Source organism: Trematomus bernacchii, unplaced genomic scaffold, assembly GCF_902827165.1.
Source record: "Trematomus bernacchii unplaced genomic scaffold, fTreBer1.1, whole genome shotgun sequence".
NCBI lineage: Eukaryota > Metazoa > Chordata > Actinopteri > Perciformes > Nototheniidae > Trematomus > Trematomus bernacchii.
In genome coordinates this window covers 110470-128208 of record NW_022987701.1, presented here as the reverse complement: position 1 = coordinate 128208, position 17739 = coordinate 110470, and the positions used below count along the sequence as shown (strand labels likewise).

The window sequence follows — 17739 nt, the reverse complement described above, 5'->3', positions numbered from 1 at the left end:
ATTGGCCCTACCACATTATGCCCTTCTTAATGCCCTGGCCCAAGTTGGTGTCACAAAACTTTAAAGGTGTGTGGTTAGGTTAAAAATGAAGGCTAATATTGAAGATGGGTGTGCGCCAAGCAAGTAGCGGTTTGGAACTGGGGAAAGGGCCATTGAACGACACTTTACACCAGTGGCCCGATTTGGCTTTGCGGCTGTGTCAAATTGCGTTATGGTCCCAACTTCCCTCACAAATACTTGCCACAAAATAGGTACATTGACCAAGACTTTACACTACAAACAGAACGTAAACTACACTTCCTTAAGTTCTATTCGTTCACGGGATAAAAAGAAAGCCTAGACCCTGAGAGACTGGGCCATTGGGGCAGTTTGAAACCCAGGCTTGGGACTCAGTAGAGTTTAGCCAGTGTACAAAGGGTGTGTAGAAAGAGGAAATTCTTTCTTTTTCAGTCCCCCCCTCTTTTAATGGTTTGACTTTCTTGGAGCCACGCGTAACAAATGACAAGCAGTCACTAAGTCCATTCTTATGTTTGAACAAGTATGAGCACACAGCTCTTTTGATTAATGATAGCATTTTTTACTATTTGCTTACATTAAATGTACCGGCCAACTAAAAATTATAATAAAATATGACTGTACTGTACTGTACTGTACTGTACTGTACTGTACTGTACTGTACTGTACGTCTAAATAAGGTAAAGTGAGTGAAATAGTTGAAACAATACATAGGTAGTTGTGTTTTACTTGTCAGAGCAGCATGTAAAAAGGAAATATGAACCTCAGCTGTTTTGTATGTGGTGATTCACATTCATAAAAACGTCATTTACTTGAGTCAGGTAATGTGTGTGTGGAAGTCCCTTTCTGGGAAAGATACTGAGGCAGAAGGAAACTCCTCCAACGTGAGAAGTATTGGCTCTTATGATGACTGAGCGAATTCTGTGTTCTTTCTTAGGGGTGGGGCTGCAGTATTCATTTCAGAGACTAGTTGTGTCATACCTACTGTATATATTTTACAGATTATTAACCTTTTCTTAGCTGATGTTGTTTGGAGTGAAGTGACTGTTGCTCTTTTCTACTTGGGCAACAAGCCTGTTGTCAAAAGGAAACCTTTGTGTCAGTAATACATGGAATATTATTCTGTCAAATATTGTAATTATTGTTATGTACTGCTTGTTATTTTATTGCCTGGATTTGCTCCTGGATGGTATAAATTAATGACATGATTGGTTTTAAATGTTGTAATCTCCAAACAACAAGTAAATGGCCCAATAGATAAACTGTATTTGGCCTAAAGTTCAATAGCTTAAGATGTTTACAACTTTAATAAGGCAAGGCTGCTGTTACAGTAAAACAGTTACAGTAACAGTAATAAGGACACAGAACAGTCTTTCAGGATATAACACAACTATGTTTATTACATGGCTTGAATACTCTATTCTGATTGGTCATCTTGGACATTTCAGAGGTTGTTAATACTCTGCTAACACACCGCTGCTAAGGAAACATGACTGTTACTAAGGAGGATCAAGGGACTATGTGCAGTCACATCATCCATTTATTCAGAAAGAGTTGATACATTCACAATATACAAATAGAATAAACGTAATGTACCTAATCTGTCTACCCCGATATAGGTTCATCATGTCAACATTCTACAAAGGCTATAGGGAAATACTTTTTTTAGTTGTTTGCAAAATATAGATATATGGAAACACCCTGAGGGAGTGCCAATCAGGTCACAAAACACTGATCTTTGTACCAACATACAATACACAAACTGGGTGTGCCTCAAAAGTCCTACATGAGTGCTTTACCAAAGTGCAAGTGGATGTGAAAATGCCTTAAAATGTAAATGTCAAGGCTCCAGCTTAATGACAACATAATAAAGAGAGAGAGGGTGTAGCAATACTGCAAGTCAGTTTGGGTACAGGGCCTTGTTGATAAGGCCTAATGAAATTGAGAAGAAGCATTTTGTCCCCACCAGAGTCCAGCCAATGAGGGTGTTGTCCATGAACTTCCACTGACTGGTGACTGAGTGCAGCTAGAAAATGAAATATATATAATTCTTAAAATGTGTTAGGTGACCAAAATAGTCCATAGTTGAACTGAACAATTGACAAGTGATATCTAAGAAGAAGACGCAGGTGTTTGTGTTAGTTTAAAAAGATCATTAAATCCACAAGGACTAACCATACACTTTCATTGGCTGCGATGGCCGAGTGGTTAAGGCGTTGGACTTGAAATCCAATGGGATCTTCCCGCGCAGGTTCGAACCCTGCTCGCAGCGAATCTTTTCGTTTGTTCATTTGCAGCGGAGTAGACTGCACAGACCCGCCCACCGTGTTCCGGGCAAACATTTACCGATAAACTGCAGAACAAGATATAAATGTTATATCGACATACACATCCTAACAACTTCATTGTTACCTTGTTTTTTTTCAACTTTGGATCATATACCCGTGTTTAGTCTAGAAAAAACGGTGTGCATTTGATTGTAAAGTTTTGTGTAATAGGGACTGTTGCAAAAACTAAGCAACTTATAAACATCAGATGTTAAAACAAAAAGAGGTGTTCCGTATGTTATTATTTCAACACACATCCTAACGATTCCTAACAATTCCTAACAGCTTTCCTACCAATTCCTACCCATTCCTAACACTTTAGCGACCAAGTCCTAACAGGTCCTAACCGACCAATGACAGGGTAGTGCATTGTCACTTGGTCCTAACCGACCAATGACAGGGCAGTGCATCGTCAAGTGACGTAGGGCAAAATGATGGTACCGCCCACTCCACCTCCGAAAGTGTTGACAAGGAAGTAACAGAAGAAAAAGAGGTATTTTCAAGGAAATTATAATAAACATGTATGAATTTCAGGGTTATTGTTAGTGACACAAACTTGACTTCGCGGAAGAGGTTATGATCATGCGTACTTTGCGCCTCGTATCGTTTAGTAACGATATAGCGGACAATGTTAACTTGTTAGTTAATACAGCTCGAAACCGTGGATTTGCTCGGCGGAATATTACAGCGTATTCTTAGGTTTGCACACACGCATTATTTTATTCGACAAAAATAAGTCTAAAAAGTGTCCGGACTTGAGAACATACTAGTCTGCAACGTTAGTGCTCCGGTGCCATTACTGTAATCGACTGTAAAGGTATTTTAAATGTTTTAGTCACGTAGTATTCAGCTATTCTGGGAGAAACAAACACAGCATCGTTGAAGCTATACATACTGTGCACTGTACATTTCTACATAAATCATGTATTGTACTACAGTATTGTTGTACAATTTGCAGAAACACTCTGACTTTGTTGTGTCTTTGTGGAAAAGTAGTACTCAGATATTTTAATTGAGTAAAAGTAATAACATCACTGTGTATAACTACTCTGTTACAAGTAAAAGTACTTAAGTAAATGTAAAAGTAAAGTACATGAGCATTACCATCACATTAATGTGTTTTTAGTGTACCAAAAGTGCTCGTTATGCAGTATTACGATTTTAAAACGATTTAAATGAAATTACTGCATTATAACTCCTGAAACCCAGAAAAGGTTTCAAATTTCCTTTTTTTTTTTAGATCACACAAGTCTTTAGGGTGGTATTAACATAATGACTAACACAAACTAAAAAAAATATATTTTAATTTTTGTTTTATTGTGTGTCCTTTGTAGAGGACATCGGGTGTTAGTTATGCGAAGCATAGTATACAAACAACATTAACATACAAGTACATTTAGACAACATTAGAGCACAACAACTCAATGCAATAAATACTGAGCCCTCATTTGTAGTACTCCATCCTTTTTTGAAATGCAGAGATACATCTGACACTTGAGGCACTTGATGTATGTTTTCCCACTGCATCCGTCTGCCATGAACCCTACAGAAACCTAAGTGTTAGTTTTGGCCCAGTCTATGGTTTTGGCCCATAGTGGTCTCCATTTGTGTTGTGTAAAAGGGGGGAAATAAAAAGTTGGCAAATCCCCATGTCCTCCTCAGAGGACATTCATAAAAACATTTAGTTTTAGGTCAAATAATTATTACACTGCTCTGAAAACTCACTACACTAACTCCTAAGATGTTCCCTTACTATCATTAATTAAAATATTGGACTCACAACACTGGTAATTACAAAATTACAAACTTACCATTTCTCTTTCTACAAATAGTGCTTGTGTTGATGGACGCAATTTCGAAATACAATGAAATTAGGCTTGTTTGAGATGAGCTGCGGCTCGCCTCGAAAGTAGACGAGAATAGCCGATTGCAGCCGGGGGAGGTCTCGAAAAGCTCGCCTGAAGTCGGACAGCTCGGAGTCGGCTTGACTCGGTTTGCAATAGCGGAAATTGCGTTGGCGTTCTTCGTTGCAGATGAAGTGGATGCAATAGAAATCCCACAATTATTATATCACTACAAATGAATGACTCAAGTGTCTGTTCATTTTAAAACAAATCAATACAAGGGGGGTTGAATCCTACATGTAAAAGACAGAACCACTTATTACTTTTCAAAACTACTTCCGTCAGTGGTCTTGACCAGTTTGCATTTATAAAGAATGCACAAATGTGTATAATCGTTAATGTCAGATATGTACTAAGTAAATACATTTGTTCCTGCTCAAGATTAGATTCAACTTTATTGTCATTGCACAGATTATAGGTACTGAGACAACGAAATGCAGTTTAGCTTCTAACCAGGAGTGCATAAAGCAGTAAAGTGAAAAGTAATGCACACAATCTACAGAATAAAATATGGAATGAATTGAATGATGAAAAAACAGTGAGGGGTATGAATACACTAGATATACACAGTAGCCTAGCCTAGTATGAACAATGTGTATGAATATGCTAAGATATATAAAGTATGAAAACGGTAAGCAGTGCAAGTATAGTATAAAATATATAGATATTAATTTCATGATGATAAACATTGTGGAACAATGATGAAAAATGTGAATGGAAGTGGCGACGTAAAACTGACACAAAACAATGGAGAGTTTCATCAGCAGCACGGGGTAAACACCACCAATGAGCGCTCAGCTCGAGATACCAGCGAGTCGTTTCCCATCAAGCATTTCGCTTCCGCAGCCCGTGGAGAGAAACTGCTCCGCCTCGCTCTCAAGGCTGCCGGCGTCTTTGTCCCGCGAGATTTCAACGTCTCATGTAGTCGAGCCTCCAGAGCAAGTCGGACAAAATGACTAACCATCATGCAACGCACTAGCAAGACGGCGATCGCAATTGCGCAGGTCTGCGTCGGTCTCGCTCATCTCTAACAAGCCTACTATCTTTTTTCAAAGCCACACCCCCACATATGTCATATGTTTGAAAAGCCCAGGATGTCCTCTGTGGAGTACAATTTGACTTAATGCTGTGGCATGTATAACCTCAAAGTAATGGACCAAAAACCAATGTGCACCACAGAGGACAAAAATGAATGGGTGGGTCTCGAGTAATTATTGATGCAACATTTTATTCAATTCTTACTTAATGTTGCAGCTGCCAAATGTGCATCATATTTTATTAGGCGTGTGGCGCAGTGGAATAGTGCGTTGGTGTTCGGATCAGGGGAGCACAAGTTCCAACCCCACTGCAGTCAGCATGTCGTTGTGTCCCTGGGCAAGACACTTCACCCCAAATTGCTCCTGTGGGTATTGCCCACAGTAGTGAGTATGTACTGTAAGACGCTGTAAAGCGTCTAACATGTAATGTAATGTATTATCTTTACATACTGCTCGGTAAATGATTGTTTTCCTTATACAAAAGGCACCGCTGGGATTTGAACCCAGGATCTCCTGTTTACTAGACAGGCGCTTTAACCAACTAAGCCACGGCGCCACCTCCCGCTTTTGGCCGGCAATACATTTTATATAGGATCCATAAATGCGGTAGTGATATAGTTTGTTTCCACTGGCCTTGGTGTGCATATCACAGCAAAAACTCTTCAAAAAGATCGGCATTGGCTTGAGAAGCTTACAGTGAATGTTCTGTAGTAACTACCTGCTACCACAGAGTGGCGCCAAGGAACCTTAAGATGAACATTGGAATGATTAGCAGATGTTTGTTTTGATGGCTTCTGGAAAAAGTCAATGGTCTTACAAGAGATGGAATAAATAATATAAATAATATATTTTCATGTATTAAAAAATCCCTGTAATAAATACAACGTTATTAATGATAAGATGAATCCAATTCTTGACCTTGGTATGATATGTGTGTATCAAGTCAAACTCTCAACACCTGAGCCATTTCCACTTCCTGATGAAGACCATAAGACCATGTTGTTTTCAAGCTGAGAAATGCTTAGTTCAAGATGTACATGTTTTGTCAAAACACAAAACCTCACAAAAAACAGCTTGACCTATAATAGACCTTGGGTTCATTTATTTCATTTATTGATTTGATTTATTTTTGGCAAAAGCAGAAGATGTGCCTGGCATATTGCCTTGAATATCAAAAACAAGTTGGCCCATGCTTTCACAATCCATAATAATGCCTCGGAATCGGAAATCATATCATTCAGTGACTGCATTAAGTTGAGTAGTGAAAATATTCTGAATTTAGAACATTTCTTATTTTTCTATAAATAGGCCTACGGTAGAAGATTCACTCACATTTTTCTCCTGCGTGTAACTTTCATTTTCCATGAGTTACTTCCTGTTACTAATCGTTCCAAAGCACCAGGGCACTTCACTTCCCCCGCTTTAACCACACTGAGTCTCTATTTTTGGAACATTCCCTGTTGGGAATTAATCATGTTCACTCTGTTAATACTGGAAAAGTCTGCCAGGCATGAAAGAAATCTCCTGCAAAAAACCAGAAGAATTCAATGGCAGTTCTGAATCTTTAGTCATATCACGGGGTGGAGTCGTGTTGTTGTCAAAGACTTGTAGAGGGTTAAATGGTGATCACATCTGGGCTCCTTAGTGCTCCCAAATATGGAACTATAAAAATCTTTCCAAGGTTTATTCATTGTATTTGAGCAAACTCCACATTATTTATGTTATAAAATACACTTACGGCAGGTGTGGTCCATCCACATGTAAATATGTATATTTGTACTAATATTCTGGCAGATAGAATTAGAAATCACATTTCACACTTGCAAAGCTGCTGTTAATTCAAACTGAAAACCCACAAGCCAATGTTGAAGCCCCCCATACTTAAGCCTCCTGTTCAACATTCATAATGTTGGAACATATCCATACATACACAACATCATCTAGGTGTAAGCAATTCACTTTATATGTTGTTCTTTCCATATGTATGGAAGTTTGAACATACAATGCCAGTGCATTAATAGTAGGGCTGCTCAATTAATCGTATTTTAATCGCAATTACGATTTTGGCTTGCAACGATTACGAAAACAACGTAATCGAAACAATTTTTTTAAATGTATTATAATTATTATTTTTTTTAAATCTTTTTTATTGGTTTTCCAGTTGAATTATACTTAAAGTTCAGGGTAATCAACTGTTAAAAACATACTGTTCAATTTTCTTTCAATAAATGGATGTTTTCAAAGTAAATGGATAATCGTTTTTAATAATCGTGATATCAATTATTGACCCAAATAATGGAGATTATGATTTTGGCCATAATCGAGCAGCCCTAGTTAATAGTACTTTACTAGATCAATAGTTTCCTTTATGTATACCTGAGCACCTGGTGTTCCTCTCCAACCCCAGTGTCTCATAAACATGATATGTCCACTCCATAGCAAAACTGCAATTTGTAATACATCTAAAGGGAAACAGATTTAGTCCCGAGTTACAGTCACAGTTTTAAACATGTGGTAACATTTGTGAATTGAAACAAAAACACTTGGATTAGTAGGATCATGATTTGGGCTCAAACAAGAATGTGTTTGTATAAATCTGACGTTACTAGTAAGAGTTTCATTTCAAACAAATAAAACATATTTGAAATATAGAAATAAGAAAACATGAAATCATTGATTTGATATGATGGGGTTTGTGTGTTATACTGTAGACCACAGTTTATCTGAACATCCTGGCTATGGCTCAACAAGGTGACATGTGTTCATTCTAAAAACATTCAATGTATTACAAAAAAACTGGATCCAATTGTAAGGCATGCAGTGATTCAATGTGTGTTTTTGGTGTGCACAATTGTTTCATTTCTCATTACGCTACGCTTTGTTCCCCAGTGAAGCCCAAGTTATTTCCTGCATATGCATTAAGGAATATGCTATATAAAACATCATATGTTTTCAATCCCTCCCCTCCAGTGGGAGCTGATGAGTCATATCTGTCAGACACTCTGTAGAAACCCTGTGTCATGTTTAATACAGACAGGGAAGATATAAATGGTGACACAGCACATTTCTGACTCAACTTTAAATCATGGTATGACCCACGTCTTCATCATCCCTCATTCTTCTTCTGGGTCTTCTTCTTTGGTCTACAGTTTACTTGAATTGCTTTAAGTGCTTATTATGTGTAATGTTAAACAATGTTCAGTAATGACTGACATGGAATCAATACTGATTCACCCAATATATATTGAATACATGTTATACTTGAATGCTATGAGAAATCACATATCAAATGTCCATTTGATATGCAAGCAATATTTCAATCTTTCCAAAAAGTAAATAATGTTTTATTTTTGCTAAAAACCAAGATGGCCCAGCTAAAACTATGCAGCAATTTCAAATTTCTGTTAAATCCTGAGAAATAACCGATAACAATTTTCCCTTTAAAAAAAAGTCAATCTGATTTGTTTTTGCTAGACATGTATCCATTTGTATCTCTTAGATTGGAAGTATACATGTATAAAATAGATTTATGGTGTTTCTCTCTCTTACAGATCAAGGAAGGAAAACAACTTTTAGTCATTTAGCTTTTTTCTCTGCTTTTTCTCTTTGTATTCTGACTGATTATTCAGTGTTTTGACTGGCTAATTGGTTTGTCATTTGTTTATTTCTTCACACAATACAAGTATGATGCATACATATCATGTGGTTTGGAAATGGGACACATCTGGTGGTGTAATGGCTTCCTCCCTGCTGCTCCTGTCTCTAGGTGATATCTAATATGAAGCCCAGCTGGATTTGATTTCAGGTGCTTTACAATTGTTCTCCCTTCATCTTTCCTTTCTTTCTCCACGTTTGGTGCTCATATGAATGGACAAGGGAGGGGGAAATGTTGAGAAAGTCAGAGGGGTATTCCTCAGAAAAGTGCTGTATGGGAGAAGTGAGTAAGACTTTATAAATACATGGTGTTCTCTGACTTTAATACTTTTTTCCAAGGCATGCCCAGAGGAACAAGCATGCACACTTGTGTAACGTGGTTTTGGCAGGGCTGGGTTAGCACATACCCTTCAACCAGCAGCACTGCATGTCTGTTTATCAGAAGCAGCATTGTGTTTGTGGTAAAACTCTCACTTTACTGGAAGAGTGTGAGGTTTGTTGAGCCTTCATGTGAAACACGCAGAAGGAAGAATGCTCACAAGGTCGAGTCTTGACTTGTACTGACTACTCTGAGGAATTGAACCTTCACCGGGGCGCAGAGGCAGATAGGAACCTCAGCGGGGGAAAGCTGACTGTGGTCAAAGGGGCATGTTTGTCAAAGTGCTGTGAGAAGTGAATCACTGCAGGGAGGTGGCCAGAGTTCACACTTGTAGTTTTTGTAATTAAAAGTCCAGTTCACGTTAGAATTCAAATCAGAGTTGTCTGAGGGTCCTGTAGAGCTTTAAAAACATTGACTCTCTCTGATGAATCATTTGATAGGACCGTAACCAGGAGTCATGATCCCAGAAAGAGTGTTTTCTCAAAAAGATTCTACACGAAGCCCCTGATTTCATTCTGAAACCTTATTGAAAGTGCTTATTAAAACATCAAGATTTCCAGTAATGATTGACACTGAATCAATACTGATTCGCCCAATATATATTGTATATATTATACTCAAACACTACAGGAAATCACATATCAAATGGAAATACGTTGGGAAAACGTCTCAATCTTTCCAAAAAGTAAATGAGTGGATATTCAATTCAAGTTTACATAATGTTCACTTCTTGCTAAAAAAAACAACAACATGATGGTGGTCAAAACACCTCAATACTCTGCATCAATTTCAGAGGAGGTGAAAGCAAGTCATTTCAATGTCTCTTTCACTGAAAAATAACCCATAGAAAGTTTCCCTTTAAAGATTTACTTCAAAATAATTCTGTTTCTCCAAAGGAGTCATGCTCTCAGAAAAGGTGTTTTCTCCCATTTTTTCGACACAATCAAGAAAAAAACGATCGATTCCGAATCAATTCTGTGGGCAAAATGCCACTTTTTAATTAATTTATTGATGTAATTATTGAAATATAATTAGGATTGTAAAAAATATTGATAGCTTTCAATAAAAAAAAATGGTATTAGGGTTGGCAGATTCCCGGAAAAATACAGACGAAATAACATCTGTGTTCTCAAGCCAGGCTGTTATCAGTCTGTCTGCCTTCTGCTGTGTCTATCGTCTTATCAGGCCTTTTTCTGTAACAGTGTTATGCTGCTGTCACTGGAGCCACAGCAGCAGCAGGTCTAAGTCCGATATCAGAGAGAATAGGAACAAGTGATGACAAATAAAAGGCTGAAACCCAAAACCAAACGAGAGAATTCTGCTCTTATTTGGTGTGCACACAATGTGTATCTTTTTATATAACTGACTTAAAACAGGAGCTCAAACACATTTATTTTTAAATCAGTGTCACACTATCAGTTTGGCATGTTGTTGCACAGATATTGATTTAAATACATACATATGTGTGTGTGTGTGTGTGTGTGTTTACAGAGGTACAGTATATGGGTGGGTGTGTGGTTGGTGATGGTGGGCGGGTTTTTGTTTGTTTGTTTTGCAGGAGTAGGGATGCACTATTATTTGATGACAACCATTTTTCATCTTTGTTGTTCTTTAATTAATTAATAAATACGTTTTTCATATATGTGCTTTTTTTGTATTTTTTTTGTATTTTTTTAGGAGAAAGTCTCATTTGTTGCATGTGTATGCAAAACCCCTACTCATTCAGTCAAATTAAAATTATACAAAAAAAGGATATCACTAAACACGATCCATGTTAATAAGGTGAGATATGTTTTAAAATCGGTTCATTAACCAGATTGTTAGGTACAATGACATGTCTGAGCAATGACCCCACATTTAAATATGAGCCAGTATGACCAACACGTTACATTCATTTGTCATCTGTCTGTATTCCTCTCAGCTGCAAACACATCACTCCAACACCAAGCCCTTTGTGCACTTATATCATTAACTACACCTTTTCCAAGTGAATTGATTCATCTACATGTTACCTACAATTAGAGACTGAGGCTAAGCTTCCAGATGTGTCATTAGATGAGGAACAGGGTTGGGTTAGGGGTCAATGAATTTGTGTAGTCTGTGGTATGTAATACTGATGTGTGTTATGTCCTGTTTGTGCACACATATACAGTACACACCTAACTACACTGCAGGAAAGAGCTCCAGACTATTTGTTTTGTCTACTTACAAGACACTGTTATCAAAGTTATAGGACATGTGGGTACACAGCTTTACTCTCAAACACTGACTCATTATCGGATGGGTGGGGCAAACGTGGTCAAAAGAGACAGTGAGTCACTCTCACCTGCAGGGAGGAGGGAAGGGTGGGTTGAAGGTAAGTCAGTACTTGTGGGACAGATACAAATTAGGAGGGATCATGCAAAGACCAAACAGAGGTTCAGAGAACGGTGCATTTGGCCACATCTTACTAGCAGCTGCCTAAACCTGGTTGGACCTCAACCGTAAAAGGTGGCAGATTGAAAAGTCAGTTTTTACAAGTGTCAGTTGTGACAGATTTGGAAGACCCTGAAAATGCTACAATCGGTGGTTCTACAGAATGTGACAAAAGATCTGTATCGTCGATTAGGTTCAATGTCAACCTTCGCGGAATGTCATCCTTAAAGGTGGGGTAGGTAAGTTTGAGAAACCGGCTCGAGATACACTTTTTGTTATATTCCATGGAATGCTCTTAACATCCCGATAGCAATGAATATCTTAAGTGCTTTGACAAAAAATCCATAACAATTTTTAATCTGTGGAAGCCGTAGTGCTGTAAAAAGCACGACCAATCATTTTAGCCGGCCCGGTTAAAATAACTGGATGGCCTACCTGCCTGTCAGCCTTCCATCTGTGCACAAACTTATTGGTCATGTGCGCGTTCGTGTGTGTTGGAGGAGGGGCTCTGTAAGGAAGTGGCAGATTTTTTCCGGCTGTGTATTTTCAAATTCTAGCGCACTCGAGCTGTTTTCTCCAAAATGACCTACCCCACCTTTAAATGAAAACGTTCAACACTAGGTCCAACTTTTCTCCCCTGAAAACTTCTCCAAGAACAAGTTGGGTGTTCTTATTTTGTCAATCTACAGCAGAATGATATTTTGTCTAAATAACTAAAAAGACCCAGAAACAAGTTCTACATCGTTTTAAGTTTCTGGAAAAGGTTCCGGTAAATGATTGTCCTGTTGGTTTCGTCAACATGTTCTCATTCCTAACTTGGGATTTTAATGTGCAGGCTAGGCTGATATTCAACCTGTGGTTAACACACGTAGCTGGAGCATGTATGGCATAGAATGGAGATACACTCGTTGGGGTTGGATAAAATGCAGTGGACCTTTAGACGATAACCACCAAAGATATTTCCCATATTTCCCAGAACTCTAATGAGCTACGCTAACATAGCTAGTACCTGGGGCTATGGCACTACTAAGCCTACTCCTAGCTGATGTCCAGTCTAGGGAAGATATGACAAACCAAGGAAACCCTGGGAGGATCAATTCAAAGTCCATATTGGGTCTAAGATGCCAAGAGTCTTTTGTGTGTTGTCTTTTTAACCACAGCTTTTCAAGATTGATACTTGCAGTGTTGGAGATCAGGCAAGTATAAGTAGTTCCAGACGTTTGAGTTTTGTTTGTTTTCATGAAGGGTCAGCAGGAACCAGCCAGTTTATGTAACTGGGTGTCAAGATTGATGCATGTGTATTAATGATAGCTTATTTCACCATAACCTCTCCCACTTACTCACTATACGCAGGTTAACACAGGCCACACCATAGAGTTTCCATTCCTTTTAACTCCTACGTTGTGGTTCACCATCAGGGATCATTCTGTACTTCCTGTTGCTTTCACAAGAACCTCATTGAGCACAATTCCATTCAGAGCGATTATGTAATAAAGTTACTAAGAAGAAGCATAGATTCAATCCTTTTTTCCCCCAGAATATGTTTCCATAGCAACCTGGATTGTTAGCATGTGTGCTTGTTTGTTTTTTTGAGAACCAAGGATTACTGTAGTTACTAAATATAAAAAAAGATGGTTTTTTTCAAACCTCATTGATTCTACCACTAAACTATCAAGCACTGTATTAATGTACAAATTCATAGTACAATGCTGCTCTTACAGAATATGATGCATTGCTGTTGATTTAAAATAACATTTAACATTTACAACAACACATTAAAACATACTTATTAATACAGCCACATGTGTAATCCAATAACACCAAATATGGTAGAAAAACATTGAAAGGGATCATGTGAAAATATGAATACGAATATTTTTGCTTATCAAACATACATACTTCAACTTCACTCAGGGATTTGATTTCAGAATCATAAAATAAATATAGTAAAATCAAAATGAAAATGTGCTTATGGCATTAAGGCCTAGTTTTTCCCCAGAAAATATTGTTATACTCCCTCGGAAAATATAAATACATTTAAAACCGTAATGTGAACGCTAACTCAGGTAAAATGTAATGTACTGTATGCTTGTAAAATCACTGATGTTACCATTATGTGAATCTGAATTATTATTATTACAGGATAGTCTTTGCTGAGTGTTACTATGTTTTTTTATTCCTATAGTAACTATACTACAACCTAAAAGCCGTCTTATGTGTCCTGAAAATGTTGAGAAATGTTTGTTTTGCAACTTTCCTCAGATCAAGATCCATAATTGTTGAGCCAAGTTAAATATTCCCTGGATAATTAAGTCCTTGTTTGTATTAATATCAGTTCAGTTATATGTTTGGCAAATCATTTGATTTTGTATGTTGATTTTGTTGTCATTTCAAGTTTCAAACTGACATATTTTTCGTCCTTTCACCTTCCAATGACCCAGTAAACGTTCAGTTTGGAAACTCTTTCCACACAGCGGACTGTTGGGGTTTACTCAACAGCATGAATAACACTACAGTGCGCTCAGGTCAGACTAGGTCAAGGAAGTCGCCCGTTGCTTATCATGAATGAATGTGTCATTTAGTCAAATTCTCTCAGTGTGAGATGATGCATTTACTGGTCACTGCAACGGCTTCCCCCTGCGTGTTGTTATCAGCAACAAACACCCGTCTTTTACTTCCCTTTGTCCTTTACAAAGGCACGTATTTCATGATGACCACAAGAAATAGAGTATCAAAGGTTAATACAACTGATGATAAACTGTGACTGAATCGTCTGGTGACAGCTAACAAGACGTATTTCATCATTTACATTGACTACATTTTGCTAGATGAGTTTAACAACAGCCAATTCGAACTTAATCAGTGGCCGATGTATTCCCTAGCAGACCTTACACAGACATCTACGTAAATCACAAGTAGTTCTGTTTGCACCACTGTTAATTAAATGTACGTAGATGTCCCCACAGAGCCTACCTGTACAGTATACCCTTTAATGACAAAATGTATGCTACTTCAAGTGGAACTTCACGTACTTTCGGAAGTGGAAAGAATACTTTTACTTAAGCTCTCCAGTAATTTCAGATGCAGCCTTTATGTCCTGCAGTAACCCGTTTCCCGCCATTACCTGACTTTCCCCGCCCACTTGCTCGCCTGCTTCCTATTTCCCTTATTATTCCTGCAGCATGTATATTAGTCAATGACCTGCCAGATGTCAAATCAAATCAAATCAAGTTTTATTTATAAAGCACATTTAAAAGCGATTTTTGGTCGAGCCAAAGTGCTGTACATGTAATAAAAACACATTACTACAATCACAATAAAAGACAATAAATTACAACAGATATATATAAAAAATAAAATAAAAAAAACACAAGGAAAAGTCAGGAGTCGTGCTCCGCTCTAACTAGAAAGCCAGAGAGAAGAAGTGTGTTTTTAGAGTGGATTTAAAACCCCCTAGGGTCTGGGCCGACCTCACATGGAGGGGCAGAGTGTTCCAGAGCCTAGGGCCAGCTGCTGCGAAGGCTCGGTGCCCTCGGGTTTTGAGCCTGGTCTTGGGCACTACCAGCAGCAGCTGGTCAGCAGACCTTAAAGCTCTGGCTGGGGTGTAGCGCTGGAAGAGTTCAGCTATATAGGCCGGAGCCAGCCCATTTAGGGCTTTGAAAACAAATAAAAGGATTTTAAAATCAATTCTGAACCGAACTGAAAGCCAGTGCAGTGAGGCCAGAATTGGGGTGATGTGGTCACGCTTTTTGTGGCCAGTCAGCAAACGTGCAGCTGCGTTTTGGACTAGCTGCAGGAGTTTAATTGAGGCCTGGTCCATACCCACATACAGAGCGTTGCAATAGTCCAGTCTTGAGGTAACAAAGGCGTTAATAACCCTTTCTAAGTCATTAAAAGATAAATACGACTTGGTTTTGGCCAATAATCTTATTTTAAAAAAGCAGGATTTGACTACGGTGCTGACCTGCTTATCAAATTTAAAAGTGCTAGTGAAGGTCACTCCAAGGTTCATGACCGAGGGGAGGATGTTTTTATTGAGAGAGCCCAGAATATCAACCGGAGAGGCTGGAGGTTGGGGTCCAAAAAAGATGACCTCAGTCTTGCTCTCGTTGAGGTTGAGAAAGTTTTTGCTCAGCCAGGATTTTATCTCTGCTAAGCAGTCCATCAGCTGCTGTAGTGAGTGTTTGACATTTGCTTTGAGAGGCAGATAGATCTGTAGATGTGTAGTTAGCTTACAGCTTAGCTTTCCAGCTTGTGTTTGGCCTTCATGATCCACAGCAGTGATGGTTCTCTGCCTTAATCCTTCTCAGATAAGTTTGCCTGTTCTTACTTCCTGCCTGGTTTTGACCGTAGCCATTGAACTAGTGTGGTACACCATGACAATGCAATCCAACAAGAAGCTATTGTGATATTTACACCTCTTGTTCAATCTTGTAATGATTCAAAATGAGTTTGTATGTATGGACTGAAGCTGATGCATTAGAATGTTCCCTTCCACATTGGGAAATCCACAATACCATATAAGCTTCTTGGAAACTCGCTGCGTGCCTTACCTTCCAGCTCACAATCCATTTCATATCTCGTGTTTTCCAACATACCACAGTCCTAAGAATGTCATAAACAAATAAGATAACCTTTAGTCTTCAGTCTCTGCCGGGACGTCAGGAAGTGACTATCTCTGCCCTTGATTCACTTCCTGTTTTTAATCCTATGAGGCATTGGCATCGATGTTTGACGTGGCATTGCAAAACCTGACACAAATAGGACTGCTGCTGTTTGTTTCTCTTTGTATAGGGGGTTTCTCCCATTCTATTAACACCCTTGGTGGGATGAACGTCTAAGGCGCCGTTTACACGAGGAGAAAACTGCTTGTATCTGCATAGTTTCGCGTGCGTATAGCCCTATTATTTACACGAGGCCGATAGAAACTGACCCCACAAACGATAACGGTTCCCAAGGTGGATAGATTTGCAAACGAAACGCTCTGGGGGGTCAACCGAGTCCGTGTAATCACCTCTATACGAATATTTCCTGAAAAAATAACGATAGCCCCACCTCTCCTGCTCACTGCTGTAGCAACTATCAAAAATAGCTGTGTTAATTAAACGCACAAGGGGTTCTTGAATGAAATAATATTATAAAAGGCAAACCAGAATTGTTAACGCCCAATATACTCCTTAAACAAAATAAACAGAGTCAGATTTCATGCATTGATCCATTATATTGACAATTTTCCAGCCAAACAACACAAACAAAATTAAAAAGTCCGCTCTGCGATACACCAAACTTGTCTTTACTGCCTAATCCAGGCCATTATTGTTCATTGCTCCTGCGCCTGTTTGTAGGCAGAGGACCGGTGTGTCCCAGAGGAGCGATCTCACCCGGTGTTTGTAGAGAATATCTCTCTTTCTGAGCGCGTCCTCTCCACGGAGACGTGCTTCTTGGTCGGTCGATGCAATATCCACAGATTCGGTTTCTTTCAGTTAACTTCCCCGTTGCATTTATCCATATATTTACATGCTGAGGAAATGACTATATCCCGCTGAATACCAGCAATCGCCACACACACTTCCTCCTGTCAGTAGCTACTGCTAGTGCTACTGCTACTGACCATGCTACAGATGTTAGTGCAACATCTACAGCTCCTCTACCACAACCATCAGCAACAAGTGGACATGGAGAATTACATGAACTACATGTTGCTAAATACACCGCGGGGCATAAACAGAAGGGTAGCCATGGCAACATTGCTGCGGGGCTGCTCCAGGCTGCTCTTCTTCGCTGCTTTTGGTGTATTTTGGCGGAAGTTACAGCGCCACTTACAGTCCCGGCATATGTACTACAGCGTTTCCAGCGGTCTCGTTTGAACAGACACGTTAAATGAAACGAATGCATGTGAACGGAAGACTTTTTTGAATACGCATACTGTGCATAAACGCAAACGTTCCCGTGTGAAGGAGGCCTAAATGCCATGCTTCCAGTTAGTACGCTTGTTAGGAAACTACATT

The 17739-nt window shown here is 38.9% G+C and overlaps 2 non-coding genes across 2 annotated transcripts; one reads left to right on the top strand and one right to left on the bottom strand.

The window, feature by feature from the left end:
* The first annotated feature begins 2205 nt into the window (after nt 1-2205).
* Nucleotides 2206-2287, top strand: trnas-uga. Its single transcript has one exon. It is a non-coding gene; the product is annotated as a tRNA-Ser (tRNA).
* A 3478-nt stretch (nt 2288-5765) lies between these two features.
* Nucleotides 5766-5839, bottom strand: trnat-agu. Its single transcript has one exon. It is a non-coding gene; the product is annotated as a tRNA-Thr (tRNA).
* Between the last annotated feature and the right edge of the window lie 11900 nt (nt 5840-17739).